The 21,232-nt window shown below is 44.7% G+C and overlaps 1 long non-coding RNA gene across 1 annotated transcript in view; it reads right to left on the reverse strand.

Moving 5' to 3' along the window:
- Positions 1–7,366: 7,366 nt before the first annotated feature.
- Positions 7,367–21,232, reverse strand: part of LOC138663779 (uncharacterized) — a 35,100-nt gene continuing 21,234 nt past the window's right edge. The window contains exon 3 of the long non-coding RNA XR_011318238.1: positions 7,367–9,309. This is a non-coding gene — a long non-coding RNA (uncharacterized lncRNA). The remainder of the gene's footprint in view (positions 9,310–21,232) is intronic.

The following is a 21,232-nucleotide window of genomic DNA, read 5'->3' on the forward strand; positions in this document are numbered from 1 at the left end:
CAATCATAAAGTAATGGAAATTCAAAACACCACTTCCCAAGAAATGGATCAAGAGGGTTGCAAATTGTGTACCATCTTGATTTATATCTAAATCAATTAATTCTTAATATAATTTATAGGTTTTGTTTTAACCCCTTACTAACATATGATGTACTGGATCTTTCCTGGCAGATGATGGCTGTGATATTCAGCCATCATCTGCCTACAACAGTTGCGCATGGAGCAGAGCTCTGTCCATGGCTTTTAATCTTTAAAATGCTGATGTCAATCTGTAAGGCTGCCGTCACACTAGCAGTATTTGGTCAGTATTTTACATCAGTATTTGTAGCCAAAACCAGGAGTGGAACAATTAGAGGAAAAGTATAATAGAAACATATGCACCACTTCTGCATTTATCACCCACTCCTGGTTTTGGCTTACAGATACTGATGTAAAATACTGACCAAATACTGCTAGTGTGACGGCAGCCTAACAGCGGCATTTAAAGCAGAAGGGGGGCGTAATTTTAACTGCTCATTGGTGGTCCTGTGATGTGATCACCGATGGGTTGTAATGGCGCACAGGGGTCTGCTGAAGACCCCTGTATCTGTCATGACTGTTCTACTGTGGAAGCCAGCCTGAAGCTGGTGTTGATATGAGACTGATTGTTATTATACACAGAAATACTAGAGTATTACTGCATATAACCAAAGCAATCAGATGACCGCTGGTTCAAGTTATACCCCCACTAACCCCTTAATGACCGCCAATACATCTTTTTACTGACCTGAGATATTAGAGATTAACATCCTCCAACGAGTGACAGTCCAGCAGCTGTCAGCTGTCCACTATAGCTGACAACGTGCTGTATTAGCCACAATCAGTGTTGGCACCGTCCATACCTGTTTAACCCCTTAGATGCTACTGTCACTACTGACTACCTCATCTAAATGGTTAACAGAGTGTGGAGGGCTCCCTCTGTAACCTCATCGACACCCTGAGATCACGATTCTGTAATCCTGCTGTTTTCCATGGCAATTCACGACCAACGGTTTTAGAGTCTGCTGGCTATAGTGACCTGTTCAGAAGTTAGAAACCTTTAGGTGGTAAAAGTACACTTTTTCATTCCTTTAGAACAACATAAAGCCGAACTGTAATTAAACAGTAGGCTAACACGAAGAGAACCAAAATTAAAGTTAAAATTTAACATTTATTAGTAAATATTCTAAAATGATAAAAGACATAGACCATCAATACACAGAAAATACCCAGTAGGGGGACCAAATAAAACCTACCCAAAAAATACCAAGTACATAAAGCTAGTACCAAGCTAAGTAAAAACTAATAGTGAAAAAAATGACTATTATGCAGAAACTGTGGTAACCTCATGGTATTACTTATATGGAAAACTAACCAGGGGAACAGGGTACTAAAAATTACTAAAGTAATTAAGTGCCTTTGGCATTTTTAAGTAATAATACTCTGAATAAAATAAAACCGTGCATTGTTATTATTATTATTATTATTATTAACCCTGCAAAGTAAGTTCCACCAGATGCAATTTTACATGTAATATGGAAACCTGTTACCTAGACTCTGGAGCCGTGATAGCATCAGGAATAAGAGACAAAGACGGTTGGTGGTCTGGCGGTTCCCCCTCGCCCTGACGCATGTTTCGCCCTTAGTTTCTTCCGGGCAATGTCATAGCCCCGCAATAACGTCATGGGCGCATGGAATGATATGAACAGCGGATGGAGCTGCTAAAGACACATGAAGGCTGATTAAATCAGCCATCATCTGCAGAGAAAGATGCGGGCTCAGTATAGGCCCCGCATCAAAGTCAGGGAGCCGACATATGATGTACAAATTGTTGTGAATTCTGTGGCCAAGCTCCCTCCTGTGGTCGTGAGTGGTACTTCGGCTGGTTCTGTCTATGAGCTTCCTTTGGTGGATGAGAGTGGTACTGCGGCTTCTGAGTTTCCTTCCTCAGGTGATGAGGTTAAGTCGTTAGGTGCTGCTTTATTTAACTCCACCTGGTGCTTTGATCCTGGCCTCCAGTCAATGTTCTAGTATTGGTCTTGCTTCCTCCTGGATCGTTCCTGTGGCCTATCTATGCTGCATAAGCTAAGTTCTGCTTGTAATACTTTTGTTTGCTATATTTTCTGTCCAGCTTGCTATATTGGTTTTTCTTGCTTGCTGGAAGCTCTGAGACGCAGAGGGAGCACCTCCGTACCATTAGTCGGTGCGGAGGGTCTTTTTACCCCTCTGCGTGGTTGTTTGTAGGTTTTTGTGTTGACCGCAAAGCTATCTTTCCTATCCTCGGTCTATTCAGTAAGTCGGGCCTCACTTTGCTAAATCTATTTCATCTCTGTGTTTGTATTTTCATCTTTACTCACAGTCATTATATGTGGGGGGCTGCCTTTTCCTTTGGGGAATTTCTCTGAGGCAAGGTAGGCTTATTTTTCTATCTTCAGGGCTAGTTAGTTTCTCAGGCTGTGCCGAGTTGCATAGGGAGCGTTAGGCGCAATCCACGGCTACCTCTAGTGTTATGTGATATGATTAGGGATTGCGGTCAGCAGAGTTCCCACTTCTCAGAGCTCGTCCTATGTTTTTGGTAATTGTCAGGTCACTTTGTGTGCTCTGAACTTCAAGGTCCATTGTGGTTCTGAATTACCTGTTCATAACAGTACTGGAGGCCCAAAGTACTAATGCTTCTCAATAGAGGGAAAAGAGAAGTTCTGAGACCATTTTTTTTTCTTTGCACTGTGTTCTGTCTTTCTTTTCCCCTTTACATCAGGGTGGTTCAGAACACAGGTGTGGACATGGACATTCAGGGTCTGTCCTCTTTGATGGATAATCTCACTATAAATGTACAGAACATTCAAGATTTAGTGGTTCAGAATCCTATGTTAGAACCTAAAATTCCTATTCCTGAGTTATTTTCTGGAGATAGAGCTAAGTTTTTGAATTTTAAAAATAATTGTAAACTATTTCTGGCTTTGAAACCCCGCTCCTCTGGTGACCCAGTTCAACAAGTTAAGATCATTATTTCTTATTTACGTGGCGACCCTCAAGACTGGGCATTTTCCCTTGCGCCAGGAGATCCTGCATTATGTAATATTGATGCGTTTTTTCTGACGCTCGGATTGCTGTACGACGAACCTAATTCAGTGGATCAGGCAGAGAAAAATTTGCTGGCTCTGTGTCAGGGTCAGGATGAGATAGAGATTTATTGTCAGAAGTTTAGAAAGTGGTCCGTGCTCACTCAATGGAATGAATGTGCGCTGGCAGCTATTTTCAGAAAGGGTCTCTCTGAAGCCCTTAAGGATGTCATGGTGGGATTTCCTATGCCTGCTGGTCTGAATGAGTCTATGTCTTTGGCCATTCAGATCGGTTGACTCTTGCGTGAGCGTAAATCTGTGCACCATTTGGCGGTATTATCTGAGCATAAACCTGAGCCTATGCAGTGCGATAGGACTTTGACCAGAGCTGAAAGGCAAGAACACAGACGTCAGAATGGGCTGTGTTTCTACTGTGGTGATTCCACTCATGCTATCTCCGATTGTCCTAAGCGCACTAAGCGGTTCGCTAGGTCCGCCACCATTGGTACGGTACAGTCGAAATTTCTTTTGTCCGTTACTTTGATCTGCTCTTTGTCTTCCTATTCTGTCATGGCATTTGTGGATTCAGGCGCTGCCCTGAATTTGATGGACTTGGAGTTTGCTAGGCGCTGTGGGTCTGTCTTGGAGCCCTTGCAGTGTCTTATTCCATTGAGAGGAATTGATGCTACGCCTTTGGCCAAGAATAAGCCTCAGTATTGGAACCAGCTGACCATGTGCATGGCTCCTGCGCACCAGGAGGATATTCGCTTTCTGGTGTTGCATAATCTGCATGATGTGGTCGTGTTGGGGTTGCCATGGCTACAAGTCCATAACCCAGTATTAGATTGGAAATCAATGTCTGTGTCCAGCTGGGGTTGTCAGGGGGTACATGGTGATGTTCCATTTCTGTCTATCTCATCATCCACCCCTTCTGAGGTCCCAGAGTTCTTGTCTGATTACCGGGATGTATTCGATGAGCCCAAGTCCAATGCCCTACCTCCGCATAGGGATTGTGATTGTGCTATCGATTTGATTCCTGGTAATAAGTTTCCTAAGGGTCGACTGTTTAATTTATCTGTACCTGAGCACGCCGCTATGCGGAGTTACGTGAAGGAGTCTTTGGAGAAGGTTCATATTCGCCCGTCATCGTCGCCATTGGGAGCGGGGTTCTTTTTTGTGGCCAAGAAAGATGGTTCGCTGAGACCTTGTATTGATTACCGCCTTCTAAATAAAATTACGGTCAAATTTCAGTACCCCTTGCCGCTGCTGTCTGATTTGTTTGCTCGGATTAATGGGGCTAGTTGGTTCACCAAGATAGATCTTCGTGGTGCGTATAATCTTGTGCGTATTAAACGGGTCGATGAATGGAAAACAGCATTTAATACGCCCAAAGGCCATTTTGAGTACCTGGTTATGCCATTCGGGCTTTCTAATGCTGCATCAGTGTTTCAGTCCTTTATGCATGATATCTTCCGAGAGTACCTGGATAAATTCCTGATTGTATACTTGGATGATATTTTGGTCTTCTCGGATGATTGGGAGTCTCATGTGAAGCAGGTCAGAATGGTGTTCCAGGTCCTGCGTGCTAATTCTCTGTTTGTGAAGGGGTCAAAGTGTCTCTTTGGTGTTCAGAAGGTTTCATTTTTGGGGTTCATTTTTTCTCCTTCTACTATTGAGATGGACCCTGTTAAAGTTCAGGCCATTTATGATTGGACTCAGCCAACATCTCTGAAGAGTCTGCAGAAGTTCCTGGATTTTGCTAATTTTTATCGTCGCTTCATTAATATTTTTTCTAGTATTGCTAAACCGTTGACTGATTTCACCAAGAAGGGTGCTGATGTGGTCAATTGGTCTTCTGCTGCTGTGGAAGCTTTTCAGGAGTTGAAGCGTCGTTTTTCTTCTGCCCCTGTGTTGTGCCAACCAGATGTTTCGCTTCCGTTCCAGGTCGAGGTTGATGCTTCTGAAATTGGAGCAGGGGCTGTTTTGTCGCAGAGAAGTTCTGATTGCTCGGTGATGAAACCATGCGCCTTCTTTTCCAGGAAATTTTCGCCTGCTGAGCGAAATTATGATGTTGGCAATCGAGAGTTGCTAGCCATGAAGTGGGCATTCGAGGAGTGGCGTCATTGGCTTGAAGGAGCTAAGCATCGCGTGGTGGTCTTGACTGATCACAAAAACTTGACTTATCTCGAGTCTGCCAAATGGTTGAATCCTAGACAGGCTCGTTGGTCGCTGTTTTTCTCCCGTTTTGACTTTGTGGTTTCGTACCTTCCGGGCTCTAAAAATGTGAAGGCGGATGCCCTGTCTAGGAGTTTTGTGCCCGACTCTCCGGGTTTGCCTGAGCCGGCGGGTATTCTCAAAGAGGGGGTAATTTTGTCTGCCATCTCCCCTGATTTGCGGTGAGTGCTGCAAAAATTTCAGGCTAATAGACCTGACCGTTGCCCAGCGGAGAAACTGTTTGTCCCTGATAGATGGACGAATAAAGTTATCTCTGAGGTTCATTGTTCGGTGTTGGCTGGTCATCCTGGAATCTTTGGTACCAGAGATTTGGTGGCTAGATCCTTTTGGTGGCCGTCTCTGTCGCGGGATGTGCGTTCTTTTGTGCAGTCCTGTGGGATTTGTGCTCGGGCTAAGCCCTGCTGTTCTCGTGCCAGTGGGTTGCTTTTGCCCTTGCCGGTCCCGAAGAGGCCTTGGACACATATCTCTATGGATTTTATTTCGGATCTCCCCGTCTCTCAAAAAATGTCGGTCATTTGGGTGGTTTGTGATCGCTTCTCTAAGATGGACCATTTGGTGCCCTTGTCTAAATTGCCTTCCTCCTCTGATTTGGTGCCATTGTTTTTCCAGCATGTGGTTCGTTTACATGGCATTCCAGAGAACATCGTTTCTGACAGAGGTTCCCAGTTTGTTTCGAGGTTTTGGCGAGCCTTTTGTGCTAGGATGGGCATTGATTTGTCTTTTTCCTCGGCTTTCCATCCTCAGACAAATGGTCAGACTGAACGAACCAATCAGACCTTGGAAACATATCTGAGATGTTTTGTTTCTGCTGATCAGGATGATTGGGTGTCCTTTTTGCCTTTGGCTGAGTTCGCCCTTAATAATCGGGACAGCTCGGCTACTTTGGTTTCGCCGTTTTTCTGCAATTCTGGGTTCCACCCTCGTTTCTCTTCAGGGCAGGTTGAGTCTTCGGACTGTCCTGGTGTGGATACTGTGGTGTATAGGTTGCAGCAGATTTGGACTCATGTAGTGGACAATTTGACTTTGTCCCAGGAGAAGGCTCAACGTTTCGCTAACCGCAGGCGCTGTGTGGGTCCCCGACTTCGTGTTGGGGATTTGGTTTGGTTGTCATCTCGTTATATTCCTATGAAGGTTTCCTCTCCTAAATTTAAGCCTCGTTTCATTGGTCCATATAGGATTTCTGAGGTTCTAAATCCTGTGTCTTTTCGTTTGACTCTTCCAGCTTCTTTTTCCATCCATAACGTGTTCCATAGGTCATTGTTGCGGAGATACGTGGCACCTGTGGTTCCATCTATTGATCCTCCTGCTCCGGTTTTGGTTGAAGGGGAATTGGAGTATATAGTGAAGAAGATTTTGGATTCTCGTGTTTCGATACTGAAACTCCAGTATCTGGTTAAGTGGAAAGGTTATGGTCAGGAAGATAATTCCTGGGTCTTTGCCTCTGATGTCCATGCTGCCGATCTGGTTCGTGCCTTTCATGTGGCTCATCCTGGTCGGCCTGGGGGCTCTGGTGAGGGTTCGGTGACCCCTCCTCAAGGGGGGGTACTGTTGTGAATTCTGTGGCCAAGCTCCCTCCTGTGGTCGTGAGTGGTACTTCGGCTGGTTCTGTCTGAGCTTCCTTTGGTGGATGAGAGTGGTACTGCGGCTTCTGAGTTTCCTTCCTCAGGTGATGAGGTTAACTTCAAAGTCCATTGTGGTTCTGAATTACCTGTTCATAACAACAAATACACCATATGTAGGTAAGGGGTTAATAATACTCCACTCTTGTCCAATTTTTAACATTTAAAGTGTCAAACTCCAAAAAAATATAAAGCCTGCAGCATTTTCCCGCAATTATCAAGGACCTACAAATTCAAAAAGGAAGGGTAATTTACATACTAACCTTTGAAATTAGAATCAAATACTGAGGTAAAAAACTCACCAAAATATTCACCGTGTGCACATGACCTAATGGTTAAGGTTTAGAAAACTATAATGTTTATCCAAATAACAGATAACCAATTCGATTAGATGAAATACAAAAATATGAACCTAGAACAACGTAAAATATTGATGAAATATGTTTAATAACAGATTACTAATTAGTTGTGATGAAATACAAAAACATGAACACCGAACATCTTAAAAACTTCTTAAAATATGTTTTATCAATAATTTGACTTGCAAAAGTTCGAAACCTGTTAATTTATTGTCTGACTGCTTCCTTGTTGGGACCTTCTACATTTAGCAGGCTTGGTGGTAGTGATGGTGCTCTAGATGTCCAATTGTACCTTAGCTCCCCTAGCACTATTTAACATCTACAGCTAGCTCCTCTAGATAGTCAACTTTTTACATATATATTCATGACCACCCATTGACCATGTATTTTTGTAATGCACAATGTGCTTCATTTTGAGTCATTCAACAGTTACTTCTCCTTGTTCTCTGACATTTCTAGTGTGGGTTAGTACAGCCAATTTTGTGATTTCAGTGGGGTACTCTTGACCGCTTTTCTTCCTTACCCCAACATTGATCTGATGCAAATACTTAGACAGAATCCAAAATCCTATTCAAGACTATACCAAACCCAAACATTTCCATGTCTACTGAAGAAGGACACTGTTTTTTAAACAACTTGAAAGTCCATGATGTTCTTAGTAATATTGTCCATAATTTTATATACACAGTACTTAGCAGAATGTCCCAAACTATGACCGGATATGCATAATGGCCTGCTTTTTAATTCCTCCTTTGGGTTGTGTTTTTTTTTTTTTAAAGAAGCTGAGACTGGTAGCAGTAGCATGATTTCTTAGAAATACTCTCCATGCCAAGTATGATCATAAATTCTTTAACCTTTTGGAAATTTTAGCCACTGAAAAGAATAGCTGTTGCTTCTAGTAAATTTCTGGTGGAGTAATGTCGAATTTTGGGCTGTGTTTTCATAAATGTGAATTTATATGACTACATCTTCCTGTTATTTTACAAAATTATCCCTCAAATGTTTTTTGAAATTTTTTAACTAAACTATTGCAAACCCTTGGCCTGACATTAAACCTTTCTTGGCTTATCCAAATCTCAAAAACGAAATAAGTTTTCTTGTACTACTTCCCTTTTTGTTGGTGGATGGTCACAGTAAAAATGAACTATTTGTCCTTCCTGGAAAAGAAGCCATTATGGAATTTTTGCTTTCTTCAACACTGGAATCATGTGGAATGTAGTTTGGGTCATTACAATATGGATTATTCACAAAATATCTGGTTGACTAATTTAAATTTTTAAGATGTTGATAAGCTTCAATTACGGGAGATAGTGGTGTAACCCCTTCAAAAAAGGCAATATCTATATTTTGGTATACTTCAGTCTTTATGTAAAGGCTTCTTTTTAAGAGAAGTTGGGTCTGTATTTCGGTTCGGAAGTGTCGTGAAAATCAGAATTATCATTACTATGTAAAACTGGTTCATGGAAAACATATGTGGTGGGGTTAAAAATGACTTTCATAATGATTTCAGAGTTCAACAACGTGTACTCTGTCTGCGTCTCAATGGAATGAAACCCTGGTTTGGTGAAGTAAGCTTGTTCAAGTACTTTATTTTCCATAGGGGGTTCTCTTACACTTGCGGAGCTACTTAAAGTAGCCATGAATGCTCTCTTTCTTGTTCTATTTAGATCCTTCTTCAAATTTTCTGAGATTATTTTTTCACCTTCCGCCACAACAGGAAATATAGACGGTACAGCATCCTTATGTAGAATTCTTGTTTTTAGTTCGAAATAATAGCAATCATCCGTGAAATGAACAGAACAGATTCCATGCTTGTTGAGTTTTCTTTCATCAAGAATTCTCTGTGCTAATGCGTCAATATCTTCAAACTCTTGACCGGTAGCCTGTAGCCAAAGTTTAATTTTTGCTGCATCACTGGGAAATCTGTGCATGATTATTTCCGCACTTTGTCCCTTTCTGCCTGATTTGTTCGAACACTGGTTCACCAAACAGGTAGGCATTTTTCTTTTTTTTCACCTAAAGAAAACAATTTGAAAATTATTTCACAGCAGTTAGACAATATTTTTTTTTTATAATGCACAGTAAGAAAAAATGGTGGTAACTGATTACACGATTAGGCTGTCTCAGTTGCAGGTCATGGAATGGCTAAGAGGAAAACATTGGACTATTCTGAAGTGGCCTTCTATGAGTCCTGACCTAAAAACTATTGAGCATCTTTGGAAAGAGCTGAAACAAGCCGTCTGCAAAAGGCAACCTTCAAACATGAGACAACTGGAGCAATTTGCTCTTGAGGAGTGGGTCAAAATAACTGGAGAGAGGTGCAGACGTCTCATTGACAGTTTCAGGAATCGTTTGATTGCAGTGATAGCCTCAAAATGTTGTGCAACAAAATATTCAGTTAAGGGTACCATTCTGTCGAGGCCTATTTCATGAGTTTTATTTTATTTATTTTTTTTAATTCTGTGGAAGCATGTATGAAAAGCAATGTCTGACTTTCATTTGTTAATTTTCATAGATCTTTTATTTAGTATTACTTTTGTCAGATTCAAGTTATTTCTGTGACCATTTTGGGTTTTTCTGTCATTAAACGAGGGGTACCAACAATTTTGACCACGTGTGTAAGTGAGAAAAATAAATAAATCTGTGAAAATACAGATAATGTGGCCAACCAGTAGTGTAGCTACCGGGGGGCAGAGGGGGCGGTGGCCCAGGGCCCCGGAGCTACGCTATTGTCACTGTATCGCTGTGCACAGCGCGCCCATACAGTTATATTTTGCGGCAGAGCAGGGAGACACGATCTCCCTGCTCTGCCGCCAGCCGCTGTGCGGCCCCTGAGGAGGCAGTGGGGGCCCTGTGCCAGCAGTGGGCCCCCCCACCTGTCATCGCAGGGTCAGCTTGATGAGAGAGGGAGCGTTACACTCCTTCTCCCATCATCCCCCCTGACGTCGCTGACACCGACAGAAGGTAGCAATGAGGTCAGTACTTGGTGCCAGCTGTCAGGAGATGAGCGAGCACTCAGAGCACCGTGGGAACCAGGAGGAAGAGAGGTGAGTATTTATTTTTTTTATCGGGTGCATTATACTATACAGGCTGCCTAATGGGGGTGCATTATATTGCACTGGCTGCCTAATGGGGGTGCATTATACTCTACAGGCTGCCTAATAGGGGTGCATTATACTGTACTGGCTGCCTATGGGGGTGAATTATACTGTACTGGCAGCCTATAGGGTGCATAATACTGTACTGACCTATGGGGAATGTACTATACTATACAGGCCTATGGGGAGTGCATTATACTATACAGGCCTATGGGGACTGCATTATGCTATACCGGCCTATGGGGAGTGCATTATACTATACCGGCCTACGGGCAGTGAATTACACTATACCGGCCTATGGGGAGTGCATTATACTATACAGACCTATGGGGAGTGCATTATACTATACAGGCCTATGGGGAGTGCATTATACTATACCGACCTATGGGGAGTGCATTATACCTATACCGGCCTATGGTGTTGTGAATTCTGTTATCGAACTTCCTCCTGTGCTCATGAATGGTACTTCGGCAAGTTCTGTCCATGGACTCCCTCTGGTGGCTGTGAGTGGAGCTGCTGCTTCTGAGGTTCCTTCCACAGGTGATGGAGTTTATTCTTTGGCTGGCTGCTCTATTTAACTCCACTCAGATCGTTACTCCATGCCAGCTGTCAATGTTCTTGTACTGGTTCAGTTCGCTCTTGGATCTTTCTGGTGACCTGTCTACTCCAGCAGAAGCTAAGTCCCTGCTAGTTAATTATTTGTTCATTGTTTTCTTGTCCAGCTTGCTATCATGATTTTGCCTTGCTAGCTGGAAGCTCTGGGATGCAGAGTGGCACCTCCGCACCGTGAGTCGGTGCGGAGGTCTTTTTGCACACTCTGCGTGGTCTTTTTGTAGTTTTTTGTGCTGACCGCAAAGATACCTTTCCTATCCTCAGTCTGTTTAGTAAGTCTGGCCTCCCTTTGCTGAAACCTGTTTCATTTCTGTGTTTGTGACTTCATCTTAAACTCACAGTCAATATATGTGGGGGGCTGCCTTTTCCTATTGGGAATTTCTCTGAGGCAAGGTAGGCTTTATTTTCTATTTCTAGGGCTAGTTAGCTCTTAGGCTGTGAAGAGGCGTCTAGGCAGCGTTAGGTACGCTCCACGGCTATTTCTAGTTGTGTGATAGGATTAGGGGTTGCGGTCAGCAGAGCTCCCACTTCCCAGAGCTTGTCCTGTGTGAGTTTAACCATCAGGTCGTTCCGGGTGCTCCTAACCACCAGGTCCATAACACTATGGGGAGTGCATTATACTATACCGGCCTATGGGGAGTACATTATACTATACAGGCCTATGGGGAATATATTATATTATACAGGCCTATGGGGAATATATTATATTATACAGGCCTATGGGGAGTGCATTATATTATACAGGCCTATGGGGAGTGCATTATACTATACAGGCCTATAGGGAGTGCATTATACTATGCAGGCCTATGGGGAATGCATTATACTATACAGGCCTATGGGGAATGTATTATACTATATTGAGGACTATTTGGCACATTATACTATACTAGATGGTGGCCCGATTCTAATGCATCGGGTATTCTAGAATATGTATAGTAGTATATAGCACAGCCCACGCAGTATATAACACAGCCCACGTAGTATATAACACAGCCCACGTAGCATATTGCCGAGCCACGTAGTATATTGCATAGCCACGTATTGTATAGCACAGCCACGTAGTATATAGCACAGTGACGTAGTATATAACACAGCTCACGTAGTATATAACACAGCCCACGTAGTATATAACACAGCCCATGCAGTATATAACACAGCCACGTAGTATATTGCACAGCCACGTAGTATATAGCACAGCCCACATAGTATATAGCACAGAGACGTAGTATATAACACAGGCCACGCAGTATATAACACAGCCCTTGCAGCAGGGCCGGCTCCAGGTTTTTAAGGGCCCCGGGCAAAAGAGTCTCAGTGGGCCCCCCCCTTTAACACATACCACGATTCATGATTGCATATAACACAGCCACATAGTATATAGCACAGCCCACATAGCATATAACAGCCCATATAGTATATAGCACAGCCACATCTATATATATAATTGTCTAAGGGTTTTTCCGTCTGTCTGTCTTTCTGTCTGTCTGTCTGTCTGTCTTTCTGTTTGTCCTGGAAATCCCGCCTCTCTGATTGGTCGAGGCCACCAGGCCTCGACCAATCAGCGACGAGCACAGCGACGATGATGTCATAAAGGACGTAGATATCCCGCGTCTCTGATTCAGCGACGGGCACAGTATCGACGTAGATGTCATAATGGTTGCCATGGCGACGATGATGTCATAAAGGTTGCCTCGACCAATCAGCGATGGGCACAGTCTGCCGCGAATTCTGGAATCATCATTGTCCATATACTACGGGGACATGCATATTCTAGAATACCCGATGCGTTAGAATCGGGCCACAATCTAGTATTATATAACACAGCCCACGTAGTATATAGAACAGCCATGTAGTATATAGCACAGCCCACGTAGCATATAACAGCTCACGTAGTATATAATGCAGCCCACGTAGTATATAGAACAGCCATGTACTATATAGCACAGCCCACATAGCATATAACAGCCCATATAGTATATAGCACAACCACATAGTATATAACACGGCCCATGTAGTATATAGAACAGCCATGTAGTATATAGCACAGCCCATGTAGCATATAACAGCCCATATAGTATATAGCACAGCCACGTAGTATATAGCACAGACATGTAGTATACATCCCCTCCCCCCAAGAATGGCCCCATAGTCCAGTACTCACTGTTATAGTTACAAAAACAAAAAAAACACTCCTCACCTCTCAACATGCCCGCGCTGCTCCCTGCTCCGGTTTTGGTGGCTGCTGCTGCACTGCCTGACACACAGCGAGTGTGCGATGACATCATTGTGCACCCGCAGCAGCGTCTGAGGCAGAGTGGGGAATGATGGGAGAGGGAGCGTCAGGTGACGCTCTCTCCTCTATCATTTGCTTTGAATTTACTGGCAGACGCCGGTATAGTTCAATGCGGCAGCGGGGGAGATGGCGCTGGCGACAGGCAGGCCCCCCTGCCTCACAGGGGCCCCATAGCGGCTGCATGATGTGCCGCTAGCTGAGGGCCCCTGGGGGAGCGGGGGCCCTAGGCAGCTGCCTGCCCCTAACGCCGGCCCTGAATGGGCTCCCCTGTCTCGCCAGGGCCCCGGCACTTGCCCGGGTACGCCGGGTGCTGACGCCGGCCCTGCCTTGCAGTATATAACACAGCCCACGTAGTATATAGCAATGTGGGCACCATATTCCTGTTAAAAAAGAATTAAAATAAAAAATAGTTATATACTCACCTTCCGGCGGCCCCCGGATCCAGCTCAGTGTCGCGAGACCGCTACGTCATCTCTGGTCATTGCCGCAATGCATTCTTGGGACTGGAGCGTCGCGAGGAGCGGGACAGGCGTCGGAAGGTGAGAATATAATGATTTTTTTTTTTTTTTTTTTTATTATTCTTAACAGTAGATCTTTTTACTATTGATGCTGCATAGGCAGCATCAATAGTAAAAAGTTGGTCACACAGGGTTAATAGCAGCGTTTACAGACTGCTTTACACAGTGTTATGCCGCGGTGTAACGTAGTCCGTTTAACGGACTGCTAAACCGCAATGGGGCACTCACTGGGGAGTAGGGAGGGGGCACTGACTGGAGGGGAGTAGGGAAGGGCAAATTCGCCGCCGGACTGTGCCCGTCACTGACGTCAGCGACGTGGGATTTCCGTTACAGACAAACAGACGGAAGTACCCCTTAGACAATTATATATATTACAGTAGATGGAGGCTATCTAGGAGGCCATCATACAGTATGGGGATTATAGTGAATGGGCCATCACACAATGTTGGGGCCATCAAGCAGTTTGGGGGCTACTAAGGGGTCAGTATACTGTGTGGGGGTACATTACCATGAGGAAGCATAATGTTATGTATAAGAGAGCATCATGCTGTGTATAGGGGAGCTGTACAGGGGAGGAAATTCGGGACATTATAATGTTAAGTGGGCACTTATTGTTATAGGGGAACTCAGGTTACTGTGACTATCAAAGGGGCACAGAGGACATTATTATTTTCTAGGGAGCAAAATGTTGGCACTGTTTTCTAGGGCACTTGCACCCGGCATTACTATATTCTAGAGGGGTGCTTTAGAATTTAGAAAGCACAAAAAAACACACATCAGGTACATAGGGACACATACGGCAGCAGCTCAGTATTGGGGTACTAGTAGGATGAGAAGTGTGTGCAAGTTGGCAATAGATGGTGATGGGGCTGGAATACAGTTAGGTCCATATATATTTGGACAGAGACAACATTTTTCGAATTTTGGTTATAGACATTACCACAATGAATTTTAAACAAAACAATTCAGATGCAGTTGAAGTTCAGACTTTCAGCTTTCATTTGAGGGTATCGACATTAAAATTGGATGAAGGGTTTAGGAGTTTCAGCTCCTTAACATGTGCCACCCTGTTTTTAAAGGGACCAAAATTAATTGGACAGATTCAATAATTTTAAATAAAATGTTCATTTTTAGTACTTGGGTTGAAAACCCTTTGTTGACAATGACTGCCTGAAGTGTTGAACTCATGGACATCACCAGATGCTGTGTTTCCTCCTTTTTGAAGCTGTGCCAGGCCTTCACTGCGGTGGTTTTCAGTTGCTGTTTGTTTGTGGGCCTTTCTGTCTGAAGTTTAGTCTTTAACAAGTGAAATGCATGCTCAATTGGGCTGAGATCAGGTGACTGACTTGGCCATTCAAGAATATTCCACTTCTTTGCTTTAATAAACTCCTGGGTTGCTTTGGCTTTATGTTTTGGGTCATTGTCCATCTGTAGTATGAAACGACAACCAATCAGTTTGGCTGCATTTGGCTGGATCTGAACACACAGTATGTCTCTGAATACCTCAGAATTCATTCGGCTGCTTCTGTCCTGTGTCACATCATCAATATACACTAGTGACCCAGTGCCACTGGCAGCCATGCATGCCCAAGCCATCACACTGCCATCGCCGTGTTTTACAGATGATGTGCTATGCTTTGGATCATGAGCTGTACCACGCCTTCGCCATACTTTTCTCTTTCCATCATTCTGGTAGAGGTTGATCTTGGTTTCATCTGTCCAAAGAATGTTCTTCCAGAACTGTGCTAGCTTTTTTAGATGTTTTTTAGCAAAGTCCAGTCTAGCCTTCTTATTCTTGATGCTTATGAGTTGCTTGCACCGTGCAGTGAACCCTCTGTATTTACTTTCATGCAGTCTTCTCTTTATGGTAGATTTGGATATTGATACGCCTACCTCCTGGAGAAAGTTGTTCACTTGGTTGTCTGTTGTGAAGGGGTTTCTCTTCACATGAAGATTATTCTGCGATCATCCACCACTGTTGTATTCTGTGGGCGCCCAGGTCTTTTTACATTGATGAGTTCACCAGTGCTTTCTTTCTTTCTCAGGATGTACCAAACTGTAGATTTTGCCACTCCTAATATTGCAGCAATTTCTCAGATGGGTATTTTCTGTTTTCGCAGCTTAAGGATGGCTTGTTTCACCTGCATGGAGAGCTCCTTTGGCCACATGTTTACTTCACAGCAATACCTTCTAAATGCAGCACCACACCTCAAATCAACTCCAGGCCTTTTATCTGCCTAATTGAGAATGACATAACGAAGGGATTGTCCACACCTGTCCATGAAATAGCCTTGGAGTCAATTGTCCAATAACTTTTGGCCCCTTTAAAAACAGGGTGGCACATGTTAAGGAGCTGAAACTCCTAAACCCTTCATCCAATTTTAATGTGGATACTCTTAAATGAAAGCTGAAAGTCTGAACTTCAACTGCATCTGAATTGTTTTGTTTAAAATTCATTGTGGTAATGTCTCTAACCAAAATTAGAAAAATGTTGTCTCTGTCCAAATATATATGGACCTAACTGTATGAGAAGCGTAATGTGTCTTTGTTGTATTCTCTGCAGATGAGTACTGGGTGGAAGAAGTTGTCATGTCGGTCTGGGCCAGATGGAAAAGTGGACAACTCCATCAGAAAGGACGTCAGCGGTAAGTCATCTGTAACTGTGCTGTGATCTCTTATATGTTCTGTAGGACTGGTATCTACCACTGACCATATGACGGCAATATCAATGGTGCTCTTTGTATAGAGATTATCTTTAGTAACAGCGCGGTCACCTGCTCAGGATCTCCCCCACTATTAGCGTGCATCGCTGAGTTGTAATCAAGGTTACCTGGTTAGGGGCCCACTCAGAAGCTTCGCCTCCCCCCACCCCCCCCCCGAACCAAAACTCTAGCTACGCCTCTGTGGCCAACCAAGTTAACTCATTCTGCAGCCAGCAATAGACCATACAATACAGAGTAGGGTTAAGCGAAACGGGTCGGTCATTTTCATAAGTGGCCGACTTTTGACAAAGTCGGGTTTCATGAAACCCGACTCAATCCCTGTGTGGGGTCGGCTATGCGGTACGCGACTTTCGCGCCAAAGTCGCGTTTCAATGACGCGAAAAGCGCCATTTCTCAGCCAATGAAGGTAGACGCAGAGTGTGGGCAGCGTGATGACATAGGTCTCAGTCTCCACCATATTAGAGAAGGGCATTGCAGTGATTGGCTTGCTTTCTGCGGCGTTACAGGGGCTATAAAGGGGCGTTCCCGCCGACCGCCATCTTACTGCTGCTGATCTGAGCATAGGGAGAGGTTGCTGCCGCTTCGTCAGAAGCAGGGATAGCGTTAGGCAGGGTACATTAACCCCCAAACCGCTTGTGCTGTAGCGATTTCCACTGTCCAACACCACCTTTTGTTTGCAGGGACAGTGGAGGCTACATTTTTTGTTCCTCAGCGCTGTAGCTCATTGGGCTGCCCTAGAAGGCTCCCTGATAGCTGCATTGCTGTTTGTACACCGCTGTGCAAACCAACTGCTTTTTTCAAAGCACAAATCCTGTTGCTCCTTCCTTTCTGCACAGCTATCTTGTTAGTTTGTCCACACTTTTGACTTTTTTGTGCAGCAGTCCACTCCTTGTTATTGCTGCCTGCCATACATTGCTGAGATTACTGCAGGGAGATAGTAATTGTAGGACAGTCCCTTTTTTTTTTTTTTTTGTTTCGTTCTATCTCTTCAAGCCACTTTCTGCCACAGAAAATATACTCAAATACAGTGGCCCAGATTTATTCACTAGTCTCCCTGAAGAAAAAAAAAAAAAAGGGTGCAAATTAAAATTGGCAAATCTGTATCAGTGGCATCTGTGTCTCATTTTCTGGCACAGAAAACATACAGTCTAACAGTGAGCCTGATTTCTTGCCAATTCTCCCATAAATAAAAAAAAAATAGTGGGAGATTAAGATTGCCAATTTTGCCTCAGTGCCAGTGCTGTGTGTGGCATCTGTCTCTAATTTTGTGCCACATTAAACCTAGTGTGTAACACTGGGCCAGATTTCTTTTCAATTCTCCCTGAAAAAAAAAATTGTGGGAGATTAAGATTGGCAATTCTGCCTCATTGCCAGTGCTGTGTGTGGCATCTGTCTCTAATTTTGTGCCACAGAACATATACTGTATAAGAGTGGGCCACATTTCTTCAATATTCTCCCAGAAAAAATAAAAAGGGGGAGATTTTTATTGGTAGTGTCTGCATCAGCGTCAGTCCTGTTAGTGGCATATCTGTCTGCCACTGAAGCTGTGTACTGTTATACATTGGGCCTGATTTTCCCTGCAGTCTCACCCACCTATAAAGGTATATATAAATCCAACAGAAGTTTGAGTTCACCTTGTAACTGGTTTTACAGTAACAAATACTGTTAGTTTGGTTACGTTTTTCAAACAATGAGGAAGTCTGGTGGAAAAGGTCGTGGCCGTGGGCGGTCATTGCCAGCTGGCAATGATAGTAGTGGTGATGGAGCATCAGGTGGTCGTGGGAAAAGCAATATAGCACCTAAGTCTTGAGTTGTTGAGCCAGGTTCGTCGTCTGGCTACACAAGGCCTCGAATGCTCCCATTTCTGGGAGTAGGAAAACCGCTTTTAAAGCCGGAGCAGCAAGAACAAGTTTTGGCTTTCCTTGCTGACTCAGCCTCTAGCTCTTTCGCCTCCTCTTCTGAAACTGCTAAATGTAAAAGCAGCGCGTCGTTAGTGGATGTTCACGGTCAGGGACAAGTCGCTTCCTTGTCTTCTTCACCAAGAACAACAGAGAAGGATGGTGTCAGGCGACACAACGGGTTACTCCATGGAGCTCTTTACACATACCGTTCCTGGGTTAGAAAGTGAAACAGTTAACAGGCCATGCCCATTACAAGTTGAATCGGACATGGAGTGCACAGATGCACAGCCACAGCCAGATTACTATGCTGCTCCTTTGACTCAGACCAGAACATTGCCCTCGCCGTGTACTGATCCAGAATCAGACCCTGATGAGACTATGGTGCCCCGTCACGAACGCTATACCACCGGCTTACACGGTGACACAGACGAAGTTGCACACGAGATAGACGAGGAGGTCATAGATGACCCAGTTGTTGACCCCGATTAACAGCCATTGGGGAAACAGAGTGCAGGCGGCAGTAGCTCTGAAGCGGAGGAGGAGGAGCCGCAGCAGGCATCAACATCGCAACAGGTTCCATCTGCCAGGCCCGTATCTGGCCAAAAACGCGTGGCAAAACCAAAACCAGTTGTAGGACAGCGTGGACATCCGGTTAAAGAAGCTCAGTCTGCAATGCCTGAAAAGGTATCCGATAGTAGAAAGCGTGCAGTCTGGCATTTTTTTAAACAACATCCAAATGATCAGCGCAAAGTCATCTGTCAAAAAATGTTCAACTACCTTAAGCAGAGGTCAGAATCTGAAAAGTCTAAATACAAGTTGCATGCGTAGACATTTAACCACCATGCATTTGCAAGCCTGGACTAACTACCAAACGTCCCTTAAGGTTGTAGCACCCTCGGCCAATGATTCTAGTCAGCAACGCTACATCCCTTTCCTCACTGTAAGCCCACCATTTCCCGCACCACCTGCAGTAAATGTGCAGGTTTCGTCGCCAGGCCAAATCAGGGAATCACCAGTTTCGTAGTAGGAAACACTGCATGTAGGGCACCAGCAAGAATACCATCTCCAACCCTCTCTCAGTCTGCCATGTCCACCGGCACCCCCGCTAGTTCCACGATCTGCAGCTCTCCAGTCCAGCTCACCATACATGAGACTCTCATTAGGAAAAGGAAGTACTCATCCTCGCATCCGCGTACACAGGGTTTGAACGCCCACATTGCTAGACTAATCTCATTAGAGATGATGCATTACCGGTTAGTTGAAAGCGAAGCTACCCAGTCGACGCTTCTTTTCGAGAAAAGCCATCCCAGCCCTCCACCAGCATGTAAAAGACCGCATCGTCCATGCACTCAGGCAATCTGTGAGTACAAAGGTGCACCTGACAACAGATGCATGGACCAGTAGGCATGGCCAGGGACGTTACGTGTCTATCACGGCACACTGGGTTAATGTGGTGGATGCAGGGTCCACAGGGGACAGCAATATTGGGACAGTTCTGCCTAGCCCACGGTCTAGGAAACAGTTGGCTGTAGGCGTTCGCTCCCCCCTCCTCCTCCTCCTCGTCCTCCTGCAGAAGCGAGAGCTCGTCCACAGACCGCAGTCGCACAACCACTCCATCCGCAGCTGCCACTGTTGCACACGAGGTGTCCCATTATGGGACAGCTAGTGGCAAGCGTCAGCAGGCTGTATTGGCAATGAAGTGTTTGGGCGACAACAGACACACCGTGGAAGTTCTGTCAGAGCTCTTGCAGAAAGAAACTCAGTCATGGCTAGGCACTGTACATCTTGAGGCAGGCAAGGTAGTGAGTGATAACGGAAGGAATTTTATGGCTGCCATAGCCCTTTCCCAACTGAAATACATTCCTTTCCTGGCTCACACCTTAAACCTGGTGGTGCAGTGCTTCCTGAAAAGTTATCCGGGGTTACCCGACCTGCTCCTCAAAGTGCGCAGACTTTGCACGCATATCCGCCGTTCGCCCGTTCACTCCAGCCGTATGCAGAACCATCAGCGGTCTTTGAACCTTCCCCAGCATCGCCTAATCATCGACGTTGCAACAAGATGGAACTCCACACTGCACATGCTTCAGAGACTGTGCGAACAGAGGTGTGCTGTTATGTATTTGTGGGAGGATACACATACACTGGCAGGCAGTTGGATGGCAGACATGGAGTTGTCAGGTGTGCAGTGGTCGAAGGTACAAGACATGTGTCAAGTCCTTCAGTGTTTTGAGGAATGCACACGGCTGGTTAGTGCAGACAACGCCATAATAAGCATGAGAATCCCCCTAATGCGTCTGCTGATGCAAAGTTTGATGCACATAAAGGAGCAAGCGTCTGCAGCCGAGGAAGAGGATAGCCTTGATGAGTCAGCCATTGTCTACAGGACGAGGTAGCGGGCGAAGAGGAGGAGGATGATGGGGATGAGTATTTTTTGAATGAGGAAGCTTCTCCGGGGCCAATAGAAACTGGTGGTGTTGCAAGGCCGGGTTCAGGTTTTTTGAGGGAGACAAGTGACGTAGATTTGCCTGAAACAGCCCAGATTTGACAACTGGAACTTTGGCCCACATGGCGGATTATGCCTTACGTATCCTCAAAAGGGACCCACGCATTATTAAAATGATGACCGATGACGATTACTGGTTGGCCTGCCTCCTTGATCCTCGCTATAAAGGCAAATTGCAAAATATCATGCCACATGAGAACCTTAAACAAATATTAGCAACCAAACAAGCAACTCTTGTAGACCGTGTGATTCAGGCATTCCCAGCACACCGCGCCGGTGATGGTTCTCACA

The sequence above is a fragment of the Ranitomeya imitator genome, chromosome 2 (assembly GCF_032444005.1).
Source record: "Ranitomeya imitator isolate aRanImi1 chromosome 2, aRanImi1.pri, whole genome shotgun sequence".
NCBI lineage: Eukaryota > Metazoa > Chordata > Amphibia > Anura > Dendrobatidae > Ranitomeya > Ranitomeya imitator.